Raw genomic sequence first — 15,785 nt, 5'->3', positions numbered from 1 at the left:
CCTGGAGCAGCACGGTATGTCGAACGCCTCCCCTTCGAAGCACGAGACAGTGCAGTGGGTGAGGCAGAATGGAGGAATCCTTTCGGGGAAGATGTATCCTGACTACTTACGTGTGAAGCGGGGAGAAGACCAGGGTAATCGGCGATGATGGCCACTTCGGTGACGTCGTAGCTCGCCTGGTAAAACACGCCATTCTCCAGCACCACAAATATATCCGGATCCTCTTCGAATCCAGGGTCAAGGTCCCGATTGTGGCCCTCGGGCTGCAGGGCGGGGCTGTAGAGCCCCTCGGAAGTCTTTCGCCAATGTTGTTATAAATGGATGGGTTAATAAAGCTCAGGGAGGGGAATGAGTGGAGCAAAAAAGTTGGGGGCTCACCCAGCTAGGAGGATTGTACATGGAATATCCTTCTCTGTGCGTGATGTGCAGGAACTCCTCTTCCTCACCCTTGAACAGTTCGGCCAATATTTTGGCTAGGGCGGCAGGGGTGTCCGGACCTTTCCTGCCGCAGCGGGAGGTGTCATCTTCCCCATTGTAATTCCACATGGGGAGACCTTTGTATTGGAGTGGCTGAGCTCCCCGTACTATGGAGGTCGCCATTACTTCGACAATTGTATACCCGGACTGGGCAAGCGTCCTGATCTTGCTCAGGAGTTGGCGAACTTCTGCACTATCTTCCTCCTCGGGGCTCCGGGGGCGCCAGTTGTGGCGCTTCTTTAGAGGAACACTCGCAAACTCAGGGAGGCCTCTCCGGACCAGATCTGAAAGTACGACGTCATCAATGTAAAACCACTCAGAGGTCCACTCTTCAGACGCCTTCTTCGGCGTGCCGGATAGGTATCCAGTCTCGGCAATGCGCCATATTTCGGCACCCCCCACTTCAAATATTGAACCTTTGTGGTTACGCGGGACAAGGCAGAACAACTTTCTCCACAGTTCAAAATGGGCCTCAATACCCAAAAATAGTTCGCATAAAGCAACATAACCCGCGATGTGCAGAATGGAGGCCGGGGTAAAGTTGTGCAGCTGGAGCCATAATACTCCAGAAGCCCTCGGAGGAATGGGTGAATGGGGAATCCCACGCCCCTCAGCAAATAGGGGACGAAGCACACTCGTTCTCCCGCAGATGGATTGGGGAAATCCTCCGCCTGGGTTTTGCCGTTGAAGGAGGCCAATCCTGCTTGAACAGGGACCAGATCTGCAGGAGGGAGAAATCCCTGCGTTTGCAGCTTCTCCAATTGGTTGTGGGATACAGAGCACCTCTCCCACTCGCCTCTCTCTAGGTTGGAACGGGAAGAGGAGCCGGGAATGTTGGCCATGTTGGATTGGTCTCTCCTGGCAGTCTCTGAGGATTTTTTCCGCGTGGTGCCGAATGGATCTGAGATCCAATCTCTTTAAATAGACGCTCTTTCTTGCATGGCTAGGGTGTTATTTGCAAAAAGACCCTGACCATCCGCATTCGCCCGACACGTGGAAGTTGAAGACATAGAAGCACAGAAGCCGAAGGGTGTGGCATTGAATTAAAAGCCGAATGCATTACTTGGGAGCCGTCGAAGGGGGAACCCGCCTTACAATGTTGAAGACAATCTGCGCGCCAAACACCTCGTCATTGTAGCCTGGTTCGGGGGCTACTGAGGGAGTCCTGGACTAAGGGGTCCTCGGGCGTCCGGCCTGTTAGCCATGGGCCGGACTGATGGGTCGTGAAGATACGAAGACCGAAGACCGCACCCGTGTCCGGATGGGACTCTCCTTGGCGCGGAAGGCAAGCTTGGCGACCGGATATGTAGATTCCTTTCTCTGTAACCGACCTTGTGTAACCCTAGATCTCCCCGGTGTCTATATAAACCGGAGGACATAGTCCGGAAAGGGGGATATTCATTACCATAGTCATACAGGCTAGACTTCTAGGGTTTAGCCATTACGATCTCGTGGTAGATCAACTCTTGTAATACTCATATTCATCAAGATCAATCAAGCAGGAAGTAGGGTATTACCTCCATAGAGAGGGCCCGAACCTGGGTAAGCATCGTGTCCCCTGTCTCCTGGTACCATCGACCTTAGACGCACAGTTCGGGACCCCCTACCCGAGATCCACCGGTTTTGACACCGACAGGAGGCAGGCAGCTTACCTGTGCCGAGCTGAGGAGAAGTGGTTCCCTCCCCGCCCACATTCATTGCCGGGACGGAGCCACCAGTGCCCATGCTTGCCCCCTCTTCCTCCATGCGCGTGGGCTCAATGATGGGTGCCCTTGCCGGTGACGCCCCTCTGGGTAGCGTGGTTGACGGGGGCGGCGTGTCAGGAGCGGCCCTCAGCGGCTCCTCCTGTTGCCACTCTCCTCCTGCAAACCCGGCAAGGTCAGCACCAAGAATTCACACCCCAACACCCGTCGATGGGGAGTAAATAACGGACTCACGTTGGGGGCCGGACCGGGGGCTGCGCTGAGGGCTGTTGTCCGGGCTGATCACCACCAACGCCGGCGTACACGGAGCGCTCGTCGGGGGCTCGTCGCCCCTCGAAGCCTTGGCTCTCTTCGCCACCCTCTGGGCCAGCATCTCCATATCACTATGAAGATAAGATCAAGTCAGGGAAAGATAGCACGGGCGGAGGGGTCAGGAGATGATGAGGGGCAAGGTGCTTACTCGTCCTCCTCCTCCTCTGGCCTCCTCTTCCTCTTCGGGCTTGTAAGTGCATCTAGTGCCCCTTAGTGATTTTGGTGTATTGAAGACTTATAGGTTAAGGGACTAATGTGTTTATGAGTGTACACAGGTCTATAAGTCTATGAGGAGTTTGATATTTACAAAGAAAGTCGACCCCTAAAGATGAAGTTCTTCGACTGAAGACTTTGGATTTCTGAAGACTTTCTGAAGACTTTGAAAGTGAAGAAATTGGTGTGACCTTGAAGACTTGGTATTCATTCGAGGAACATGAAGCGTGAAGACTTTTGTTTTCGTAGTTTCATTTTCTCTTTCTTGAGTCATAGGAAACACCGTACTGTTAAAGGGGGTCGAGGAAATACTAAGGAAAATTTTCCATGTGATGCTCAACTCAAAATCCTACACCTACCAATCCCTTCGAGTGAAGCCATTGGAAATCTCATATAGTTTAGTCATATTCTTCAGTGACAGAGACGAAGTTCTTCTGGTCTCTGAGGAATTTGTTCTGACTGAGGAGTTAGGAATTCGCCAGTGCGGATTGCCTACACAGTGAGGAACATGATAGCCCTGAGGAATTTGATACTCAAATTTCCGACCGTTGCTATGCTATGCGCCAGCTGTCCTAAAATATCTTATCCACCTAACATTCATATTATTGAAGGGCATTTATGTCTTATCATGTCGGGCTGCTCCCTAGGCTATAAATAGCCGCCCCCTACAACCACTAGCTGGTTGGCTGCTCCGAGAGAAACTGACACTTGTCATTTTAGAGCATCCCATCCTCCGAGGACTTTGAGTGAAAATCATCAAGTGAGGAAAAACCCAAACCCAAACACCTAAAAACCCAAAGTGATTGAGCATCACTAAAGAGATTGATCCTGCGTGGATCCGACGCTTGTTACCTTTGAAAACTGTGCTTCTTCCAGACGGTTAGGCGTCATGGTCTAGAGCATCCAAGAGGAATTGTGGATCGCCGAGTGACGGAGTTTGTGAAGGTTCGAAAGTCACCTGAAGACTTACCACGAGTGATTGGGCGAGGTCTGTGTGACCTTAGCTCAAGGAGAATACGGTGAGGATTGTGTGTCCTCAGGTTTAAATACCTAGCCGCTCCAACCAGATGTACAACTGAGACAGCAGTTGGAACTGGTCTACAAAATCATTGTCTTCACCAAGCCTACTGGTTCTATTTCCTCAACTCTTTCATTTCCTCATTACTGTGTTGTCTGCTTGTCGTATCTGTGTTTGAAGACTTTGACTGAATACTTTCTCAATTTCCTCAGTTCAATTTCTTCAGTCTATTTGTCTTCATCATGTGTTATCCTGTGATTACGCTTTTCTGTACTCTGTGCTTGTCTTCATTTCATCATGATGACCATGCTTGTGTTCTGTTATGTTTACTTTTGAGTACTTATTCCGCTGCTAGTATTTCTTCGCTAAGGAATTTCCTCACCGGCAAATTCCTCAGTGAAGAATTCATAAAAATCGCCTATTCACCCCCCTCTAGTCGATATAACGCACTTTCAATTGGTATCAGAGCAAGGTACTCCCTTGTTCTGTGTGATTTTGGTTTAACCGCCTGGAGTTTTAGTTATGTCGACCGCAGGTATGATCAAGGTCTCTGCTGGGTGTCCTACCTTCGATGGGACGGACTACCCCTACTGGAAGAATAAGATGCGAATGCATCTTGAGGCAATTGATAACGATCTCTGGTATGTTGTGGAAAATGGTGTTCCCTCAGTCACACCTTCTCTGAACGCTACTGATGTGAAGAGATTCAAGCAACTCGATTCTCAAGCGAAGAATATCATATGTGGCCATCTGAGCAAAGGACAGTATGGAAGAGTGAGTGCTTTGGAAACTGCCAAGCTTATCTGGGATAGGCTGTCCAAAGTGAATGAAGGAGTCTCAACTCAGCGTAACTCTCGAGTTGATGTTCTTCGCAATCTCTTCAACCGCTTCAAAAGACTCGACAATGAAAATGTTCAACAAACCTTCGATCGCCTCACTGACATCTCAAATGAGCTTCAAGCACTTGGTGCCACTGACATCACCGGCCATGAGGTGGTGAAGAAACTGCTGAGATCGCTTGATTCCTCATTTGATACTCTGGCATTGATGATACAAGAACGTGATGTTTACAAGTCACTTGATCCCGTTGATATCCTTGAGAGGCTAAATACTCATGAGTTCCAGCTTGATGAAAAGAGAGATCTCTATGGTTCGAGCTATGGCAGATCACGTGCACTGAAGGCCAAGGCAGTTTCTGAGTCTGAAGATGAAGACTCTGGCAGCAGCCTTGGTGATCCTGAAGAACTGAGCCATGAACTAGCACTGCTCGTGAAGAAATTCCAGAAGTTCTCAAGACGTGGTCGCTTTGGAAGACCCTCAAGGAGCAAAGATTCCTCATCCAGTGACTACAAGAAGAGGCTTTGTCACAAATGCAAGAAACCTGGACACTACATTCAAGATTGTCCTCAGTGGGAAAAGGAATCAAAGAAGAAGAAATACAAGGATTATAGTTCTGATGATGTGAAGAAAAGGAAGAAATCCTCAAAATCTTCATTATCAAAATCCTCAAAGTCTTCATCTCACAAGAAGAGCAGCTCCAAGAAGGCTCGGGAATTCATTGGCAAGGAAATGGACTCTGAGGCTGAATCTAAAGAAAATGAGGAAGAGGAGGCATCTGAGGAGTCCGAATCCGGTGTGGCGAGCCTTGCCCTCGCTACTGCATTCGTCAGCAAGTCTATCTTCAACACTAAAGAAAATGACCTCACCAACAAGGCTGATGAAGGCAATGATGACTATGCTCCCACCTATTCCTTCATGGCAAAGGGTGCCAAGGTACTCTAATATACCTCCTCTGAGTCAAGTGAGAATGAATCTGATGAAAATCTCAAACCCAGCTATTCTAAACTTGCTAAGATTGCTGTGAAACAACAAAGGGCTTTTGAAAAGGTTCAAACCATGCTAGACAAAAGTGATGATATGTCGGGTGAAGAAATGGATCGCACTAAAACCTTGACTGAAGATCTTCAGAGACTTCAGACTAGGTTTGACAACCTTCAAGGTCATCATAACACTCTCTTATCTGATCATGAGAAGCTTTCATATGAATTTCTTTAGAGAAAGCAAGATCTTGAGAAGCTAAGAGTGAGTTATGAAGATCTTCAGAAGGAGCGCGATTCATTACTTGCTCAACAAATCAACGCTTCTCAGGAAGAATTTGTTCCTCCATGTTTGAAATGCATTGAACGTGAATCTGCTAATTCTTCACCTGAATGTTCAAATGCTTCTAATATTACAAACTCTTCACCTGCCTCTGCTATCACTAATTCCTCATCTGAGGACATTGCTAGTATTACTGACGATGCAGGGCTGAAGGAATTGTACATGACAGGCATGTACAAAAGCCTCAAAGGGCATCAGACTCTTTGTGATGTGCTTAAAAAGCAGATCCTCAACAGGAACCCTAGGAAAGAGGGTATTGCCTTTGATAGGAAACTCAATGCTGATGGTTTATATTGGAAGCCTGAGCAGTACCCCAAAACCTCATGGGTTCTGCAAAGGGACCTCCAGTTGATCCATCCAATTTATCTGGCTTTACATGTGAATCTCCTCATTCTTCTGATGAGTCATTTGACTCCAACTATAAACTGTTCAAAAATCAGAATGATGAAGTATTTGCTAGATATGTTGGCACTAACTGCAGGAACGGTTCCCCTATGAAGAAAATCTGGGTTCCCAAAAGGTGCCTTGAAAGTCTTCAGGTGAATGTCCTCATGACACCACCTGTGAAGAAAAGGAACCCCAGATCAAATTCTTCATATGAACCAAATTCTTCATACGGATCCAAGTCCTCATACGGACCGAATTCCTCACGTGGATCATATTCCTCAAAAGGATCAAAGTCCTCATATGAATATCATCGTGCTAACAACTCTGTTTCGTAGGGAAGAGCTAAGGGCTATGAATATGAGCATTATTCTTCTAACCATTATGTTCATAAGTCCTTGAAGAATTTCTCTGCTTATTCATATGCTTACCCTAACTCCTCTTATGTGAAACAAAATGGATTGGCTTCTATGCCACCTTTCTCGTATGGAGCTCGCAGAGTGATGAACTCTTTGCCACCCCTTCAAATGCGGGTGGTGAAGAAAAAGAACTAATCTCTTCTGCAGGGTCAGGTCTCTAGACGTGCGTGAACGTCTGAAGAATTTGCTGGAGACCTGAAAAGTGCCTGAAAGGACGCAAGCTAATCATGAAGAAATAAAATTTCATTTCTCACGTCCTCCTACTGCTTTATCTATTCTGTTGCTTGATGAAATTGATCTGATGAATTGTGATGGCATATTCTTCACTGATGAAGTATATGAAGTTCGTAAGCTGCACTAATTCATCTGCAGGATGATCAACCCAAAGCCACTGAGTGGGTCCTCGATAGTGGGTGTACAAATCACATTACTGGTGAGAAGAATCTATTGATGGATGCTCCCTTATATCCATCGCATCTGAAGCATATCATCTTCGCTGACAAAGGCAAAAGTCAGGTATTGGGTCTAGGTAAGGTTGCGATCACAAAGGATTGACACATGGACAAAGTCATGCTTGTCGAGTCCTTAGGATACAACCTCATGTCTGTCTCAATGCTTTGTGATCTTGATATGGTTATTGTCTTTGGCAAGTATCGTTGTGTTGTGGTTATGAAAGCTGACAATTCCAAAGTCTTCGAAGGCTTTAGGAGGGGAGACTTGTATATTGTTGATTTCTCTACAGGACCACAACCAGCTGTGTGCCTACTTGCAAAAGCTTCAGAAGGCTGGCTATGGCATCGACGACTTGGTCATGCAGGCATGAGGAATTTGCACACGCTTGCAAAGAAGAAGCATGTCATTGGCATTGAAAATGTCAAATTCCTCAAGGGTCACTTATGCGGAGCCTGTGAAGCTGGGAAGATGACAAAGGCTAAGCATCCAGCGAAGACTATCATGACTACTACTCGTCCATTTGAATTGCTTCATATGGATCTCTTCGGTCCTAACCATTATTCTGCAGTCTCAAATGATGCATCTCAATATGGCTTTGTTATTGTTGATGATTACTCTCGTTACACATGGGTACATATTGTCACTTACAAACATGAAGTGCAGGAAGTCTTCAAACGATTTTCCTCGAGGGCTTCACCCAACTTTGGTGTGAAGATCAAGCACATCAGAAGCGACAATGGAACTGAGTTCAAGAATTCTGGTCTTGATGACTATCTTGATGAACTTGGTATTACTCATGAGTTATCTGCTCCTTATACTCCTCGGCGGAATGGCGTCGTGGAGCGCAAGAACAGAACTCTTGTTGAGATGGCTCGCACTATGCTTCATGACTACAAGACGCCTCGTCACTTCTGGATTGAGGCAATTTATACTGCGTGCCACATCATCAACAGGGTATATCTTCACAAATTCTTCAAGAAGACTGCCTATGAACTCCTCACTGACAAGAAACCCAATGTGAGTTATTTCAAAGTCTTCGGTGCTAAATGCTGGATTACAGATCCTCATCACAATGCTAAATTTGCACCAACAGCACATGAAGGTTTTATGCTTGGTTACGGAAAGGACTCGCACACCTACAGAGTCTTCAACAACGTTCTTCACAAGGTTGTTGAAACTGTAGATGTGCGGTTCGATGAAACTAATGGCTCGCAAAGAGAGCACCTACATTCTGTGATAGATGAACCAGCACCTGAGGAATCTATCAAGTTCAAGGCTACTGAGGATGTCATTCCTATCGAAGAATCTGCTGAAGAATTCATTCCAGAACATGAAGAACGTCGAGCTAATGCACCTGAAGAAAATACTAAAGAAAATGGTGCTGAACAAAATGCTGATCAAATTCCTCGACGACAACCAGCTCATCCTCGTGTTGCAAAAGAAGTGCAAGTTGAAAAGATCATTGATGACATTGAAGCACCAGGTCCCCTCACACACTCAAAAGCTTCACATTTATCTAACTTTTGTGGGCACTATGCTTTTGTCTCTATCACAGAGCCCACTAAGGTAGATGAAGCATTTCTGGAGCCTGAATGGATTCAGGCCATGCAAGAAGAATTACATCAGTTCGAGCTCAACAAGGTCTGGGAACTGGTTAAACGTCCAGATCCTCGCAAGCACAATATCATTGGCACAAAGTGGATCTACCGCAACAAGCAAGATGAAAATGGCCTTGTGGTGAGGAATAAGGCACGGCTTGTAGCTCAAGGCTACACACAGGTTGAAGGAATTGATTTCGATGAAACTTTTGCACCTGTTGCTAGACTTGAGGCTATTCGCATATTACTTGCTTATGCTAACCATCATGATATCACTTTATATCAAATGGATGTGAAAAGTGCATTCCTCAATGGTAAGCTTGAGAAAGAAGTATATGTTGCTCAACCCCCAGGTTTTGAAGATCCAAAGCATCCTGACAAAGTCTTCAGACTCAATAAGGCCCTCTATGGCCTCAAGCAGGCCCCTCGGGCGTGGTATGATACTTTGAAGGAATTCCTCATGAAGAAAGGCTTCAAACCCGGTTCACTCGACCCTACTCTTTTCACGAAATCTTATGATGGTGAATTGTTTGTGTGCCAAATATATGTTGTTCATGAATTTGCCTATATGATGAGTGAAGAATATCAAATGTCTATGATGGGAGAATTGAAATTCTTCTTAGGTCTTCAAATTCATCAATAGCGCAATGGCATATTCATATCTCAGGACAAATACCTCAAGGATGTACTGAGGAAATTCGGCATGCAAGATTGCAAAGGCGTCAAAATTCCTATGCCCACAAATGGCCATCTGTGCACTGATGAAAATGGTATTGACTTCGATCATAAGGTATACCGCTCCATGATTGGTTCTTTATTGTACTTATGTGCATCTAGGCCAGATATAATGCTTAGTGTTTGCATATGTGCCCGATTTCAAGCTACACCGAAGGAATCACACCATAAGGCTGTGAAGCATATTCTTCGATATCTAGCTCACACACCAACACTAGGATTATGGTACCCCAAGGGCTCGGTTTTTGATCTCATTGGATATTCTGACTCTGTCTATGCTGGTGATCGTGTGGACCGCAAGTTAACATCTGATACATGTCATTTCCTCGGACGATCTTTGGTCTGTTGGTCCTCGAAGAAACAGAATTGTGTATCACTGTCTACTGCTGAAGCTGAGTACATTGCTGCTGGTTCTTGTTGTGCTCAATTGCTGTGGATGAAGCAAACTCTCAAGGACTACGGCGCCAACATGAAGAATGTGCCTCTCTTCTGTGACAATGAGAGTACCATCAAGATTGCTCACAACCCAGTTCAGCACTCGAAGACAAAGCACATACAGATTCGTCATCATTTTCTTCGCGATCATGTGTTGAAGGGCGACATTTCTATTAAGCATGTGAAGACTGAAGAACAGCTAGCCGATATCTTCACAAAGCCCTTGGATGAGAAGAGATTTAGCAAGTTGCGGTGTCAGCTAAATATATCTTACAATCTTCGAATATTCTTTGAAAAGGACACTCATCCTAACACTTATGCAAAATTGATGACTTAGATGTGCAACACATGACGAAACGTTTTTCTTCAATCAATGAAGAATAACACTCTAAGTGTGAAGAAATTAATGAAGAATTTGATTCTCAGAACCCTACGATAATTGTACACGGTGTCTGAAATCATCATTCTTATACGGTGGGTCACGCCACCACCAAAGTTGAAAATCTTCAATTTGAGTTTTTCCTCAGTTTTGAAATTCCTCAGTTGTTCATTTTCTTCAACTTTGCATTGTCTTCACTGTTTCCGTCGTTTTTCTTCATTGGCAATATATATATATGAGTTTATGTCCTCTACATCATTCACTTATTGCTATTTCTTCAAGTTGATATTTCTGCTAAGTGAATGTGATCGGACCCTTCCCCCTCTATGCTAAACTCAACCCAATCTATTCACAAATTCTTCATGTGCGTTCTATTTGAAACTCGTTCAAAATCTTCACTGTGTCCTTGTTAGCTGAAGAATTTGCGAACGGAATGTTAAAACTTATCTTATCTAAATTTTCGGCTTTGCCGCTCAAACCGTTCTGCATCCCACGAAATACTTATCTATTCACCCATGATCTAACACGATCTCCACCTCTCAGTATGTGGGTGACACATGTCAAGCGAATGAGAAGGGTCAGGGGCATGTTCGTCTAAAATCTTCGGGCGAACAGTTTTTCACCGTGGCTATAAATACCCCCTCCCCTTCCTCACTTCCTTTACTCCGCTGACCTCTCTCCAGCTCGAGCTTCTCAAACCCTAGCGCCGCCGCTACTTCATCGTCGCCGGTGAGGAAGAGCTTCGCTGCCTCGACCTCGTCGCCGTCGTACTCGCGCCGGCCGCGGAAATCTTCACTCCGCCGCCGCCGTAGCTGTCTTCCTCCGCCGAGTTAGGGCGTGGAAGATCTGCATAGACGAACTTCACTTCTCCACCTCACAGTTCATCGTGTTCTTCGTTCAGGGTAATTAAAAGTTCCTTTTACTGCCCTCTTTGATTCAAATGATTACTACAAAATCTTCAAAGGTGTTTTTCTTCAAATTCTTCACACACTAAACACCTCACATATCATCTGTTCTTGATTTGTTTCTCTAAGCATCATTTTTCTGCAAGATTCCTCAATTGTGTGGATCTTCGATCTATACAACTGTAACACCCCGCATGTAACTTTCCATAATTGTAACTCCGACTCTTGCCATTTCCGGCTATGTGTTATGTTATTCCCTCCGTGGTCGGGTTTTGTCTTTCGTTTTGCATTTTGTCATGTCATGCATTTTCATATCATGTCATCATGTGCATTGCATTTGCATACGTGTTCGTCTCATGCATCTGAGCATTTTCCCCGTTGTCCGTTTTGCAATCCGGCGCTCTTATCTCCTCCGGTGCACCCCTCTTGTTTTCTTTCCTGTGTGGGTGTCAAACATTATCGGAATGGACCGAGGCTTGTCAAGTGGCCTTAATATACCACCCGGAGACCACCGGTCAAGTTTCGTTCCATTTGGAGGTCGTTTGGTACTCCAACGGTTAACCGGGCATCCGCAAAGTCCATTTGTGTGTGCAGCAAAAACCCCCCTTAAAACCAGCCCAAAACCCACCAAACTCTCTTCCATGCTGTAGGTCGTTCGATCACGATCGTGTGGGCGAAAACAGCACCTCATTTGGAGTCTCCTAGCTCCCCCTACCTATTTATATGCATCTCCCCGAAAAACGAAACGCAGACAAACCCTAGCAACTTCCCTCGCGCCGCGCCGGACGCGTCCGCCGCCGGCCGGACACAGCCGCGCCGCCGCCCCGTCCACTCACGCGCTGCCACCTGTCCCTCTCTCTCCTCCTCGCGCCGCCGGCCCGCCCGGCCCAGGCGGGGCCCGCCCGGCCCGTACCGTCGCCGCCTGCCTCCCGCGCGGCCTGCCCCGCCGCGTCGCTTCCCCGCCGGCCTCGCCGCACCGCCTCCTTCCTCCGGCCTCCATCCGCCGGCGCTGCACCGCGCCCCCTCCCTCCGGCCGCCTCCTTCCCTCGTCGTCCCCGCTGCTGCTCCGGCGAGCCGCCGCTCAGGAGCCCGAGCCTCTGCTTCGATCGGATCTGAGATCGAACGAGGATCTTTGATATTTCACAGTTTATGCCCCTGTTCCTCTTTGCATAACTCCTTGCATGTAGCTCCGATTCGCGCGTGTAATATGTCAAATTGTTCGTCTCGTGATGCTCTACATTTTGTTCAATTGCACTATGGTCATTAGAGGTCATCTTGATGCCCAAATCTCTGTTGCAAGAGGGCTAGTTGCTGTTATCTGCTGGTTCTTATCAGAACTTTGAGATTTGTCTTTTTTGTATCATTTAATCTGTGCACCTTATGGGCATGAGCTCTACATGTGTTTTGTTGTATGACATGCCATCTTTCCAAGAGTGTATGCCATGTATTTTTGTGATCTCTGTGGTGACTAGCACAAGCATGCAAACTAGGCCCCGTAATGTTTCTGATTTCAGGGACAGTGATTTCTCTAAGTCCTTGTCTTCTGTTATTTTGTTTCCATGTAAACTTGATGCTACAGAGAGATCCATGCATATTTTGGTGATGTTCAGTAAGGATGTTTTGTAGCTATTGTTTTAATTGATCCATTCCTGCCCTTGTTTGCAATTATGGAGTGCCATAGCATGACTCAATCTTGCTCTACTTTTGCTATAAAATATTTCTGGCAGATTCTTAACATGATATGCAATTTTGCCAAGCTTATTGTAGTTGATCCATACATGCTATGTTTTTGTTCTTGTCATGGATAGCTTCATAAACATGCCATATTTCTGTAGGTATGCTTGTTTTGTCATGCATTGCTCTGTAGTGAGTGCATCAAGCTCACAAAGAGGCCTTCATATTATTAATTCTGCCATGCTCTGTTTTCTGCCAAGTCTGAAACCTGATAACGAAACTTGCTATGTGTACATGCTTGCCATCATATCTTCTGGTCCTTTTTGGCTTACGGTCAGTAAGGGACTTTTGTCATATGAATTTAGTAGAACACTTCCATGCCTTGTTTTGCTATGTTAAGTTCCTGTAGCGTGTTGTTTTCGTGCTCTGAACATTGCTACCTGATGCTGTTTTCTGCCATGTCCAGTAATTTGACCAAGTCTGTGATCCTGTTATCTTTTGCACTTTTGCCATGCTTGTTTGAGCTTGATATGTTGTGATCTAGCCATAGCACAGTGTTCATATTTTGTCAAGCATCTCCTGTAGATTACTTTCATATGCTTTTTTGCTATGTTGGAGTGCTGTAGCATTGTTGCTTGTTGCATTTTAAGTGCTATCATGCTGTTAATCGCAGATTCGTGTCATTCTTGTTTTGCTTGCCATTTGCAAACCGTGCATCCGTTTTCGGTGATCTTTATATCGATTTCGACCGAAATCATCTCATCTTTCCAGTGGCATGCTTGGTTTTCCAAGTTACTGCCTTGTTCATCATTTTCCTTCTGGAGCACGCATATGCATTGCATACCATATCTTGCATATCATACATGTTTTGCATCATGTTGCTTGTGCTTTTCTCGTGGTTGATTGTGGTTCCGTTTGTTTGTGTTCTTGTCTTGGGTAGAGCCGGGAGACGAGTTCGTGAACGAGGAACCTGTCGAGTACGGTTACGAGGATCAAGCTTTCGACAACTCTGAGAACCTTGCAGGCAAGATGACCACCCCTCGAAATCACTTCTATCTTTGCTTTGCTAGTTGTTCGCTCTATTGCCATGCTGCGCTACCTATCACTTGCTATATCATGCCTCCCATATTGCCATGTCAGCCTCTAACCATCCTTTCCTAGCAAACCGTTGTTTGGCTAAGTTACCGCTTTTGCTCAGCCCTTCTTATAGTGTTGCTAGTTGCAGGTGAAGTTGAAGTTGTTCCATGTTGGAACATGGATATGTTGGGATATCACAATATATCTTATTTAATTAATGCATCTATATATTTTGCTAAAGGGTGGAAGGCTCGGCCTTATGCCTGGTGTTTTGTTCCACTCTTGTCGCCCTAGTTTCTGTTATACCGGTATTATGTTCCTTGAGTTTGCGTTCCTTACGCGGTCGGGTGATTTATGGGACCCCCTTGACAGTTCGCCTTGAATAAAAATCCTCCAGCAAGGCCCAACTTTGGTTTTACCATTTGCCGCCTAAGCCTTTTCCCCGGGTTTTCGCGAGCCCGAGGGTCATCTTATTTTAACCCCCCCGGGCCAGTGCTCCTTCGAGTGTTGGTCCGAACCGAGCAGCCTGCGGGGCCACCTCGGGGAAACTCGAGGTCTGGTTTTACTCGTAGCTTGACTTATCCGGTGTGCCCTGAGAACGAGATATGTGCAGCTCCTATCGGGATTTGTCGGCACATTCGGGCGGCTTTGCTGGTCTTGTTTTACCATTGTCGAAATGTCTTGTAAACCGGGATTCCGAGACTGATCGGGCTTTTCTGGGAGAAGGTTATCCTTCGTTAACCGTGAGAGCTTATGATGGGCTAAGTTGGGACACCCCTGCAGGGTATTATCGTTCGAAAGCCGTGCCCGCGGTTATGAGGCAGATGGGAATTTGTTAATGTCCGGTTGTAGAGAACTTGTCACTTGACCCAGTTAAAATACATCAACTGCGCATGTAGCCGTGATGGTCTCTTCTCGGCGGAGTCCGGGAAGTGAACATGGTCTGAGTTATGAATGACGTAGGTAGGAGTTCAGGATCACTTCTTGGTCATTGCTAGATGACGACCGTTCCGTTGCTTCTCTTCTCGCTCTCTTTTGCGTATGTTAGCCACCATATATGCTTATTGCCGCTGCAGCTCCACCTCATTACACCATCCTTCCCTATAAGCTTAAATAGTCTTGATCTCGCGGGTGTGAGATTGCTGAGTCCTCGTGACTCACAGATTCTACCAAAACAGTTGTACGTGCCGACGATGCCAGTGCAGATGATGGGGTCGATCTCAAGTGGGAGTTCGACGAGGAACGTGGTCGTTACTATGTGTCTTTTCCTGATGATCAGTAGTGGAGCCCAGTTGGGACGATCGGGGATCTAGCATTTGGGGTTGTCTTATTTTCATTTGGATCTTGACCGTAGTCGGTCTATGTTTGTATTTTGGATGATGTATGAATTATATTTATGTATTGTGTGAAGTGGCGATTGTAAGCCAACTCTTTATCCCATTCTTGTTCATTACATGGGATTGTGTGAAGATGACCCTTCTTGCGACAAAACCACTATGCGGTTATGCCTCTAAGTCGTGCCTCGACACGTGGGAGATATAGCCGCATCGTGGGCGTTACAAGTTGGTAATCAGAGCCATCCCCGACTTAGGAGCCCCCTGCTTGATCGAATCGCTGGCGTTGTTGAGTCTAGAGCAAAAATGTTTTGAGTCTTAGGATTATATATATCGGAGAGTAGGATTCTTTTTACTCCTCAGTCCCTTCGTCGCTCTGGTGAGGTCTCCTGACGTAGAAGTTTTGACTCTTCTCTCCTCAAATTTCACTAAAAAAAAATTTTAGGATCACGCGGGTATCTTGGAATCGTTCCGATGGTTTTGTGACGAGAACATTGTTCTTGGTGCCT

The sequence above is a fragment of the Aegilops tauschii genome, chromosome 3, assembly GCF_002575655.3.
Source record: "Aegilops tauschii subsp. strangulata cultivar AL8/78 chromosome 3, Aet v6.0, whole genome shotgun sequence".
NCBI classification, from domain to species: Eukaryota; Viridiplantae; Streptophyta; class Magnoliopsida; order Poales; family Poaceae; genus Aegilops; species Aegilops tauschii.
The sequence above is the reverse complement of the archived record's forward strand: the minus strand, read 5'-3'. Positions refer to the sequence as shown.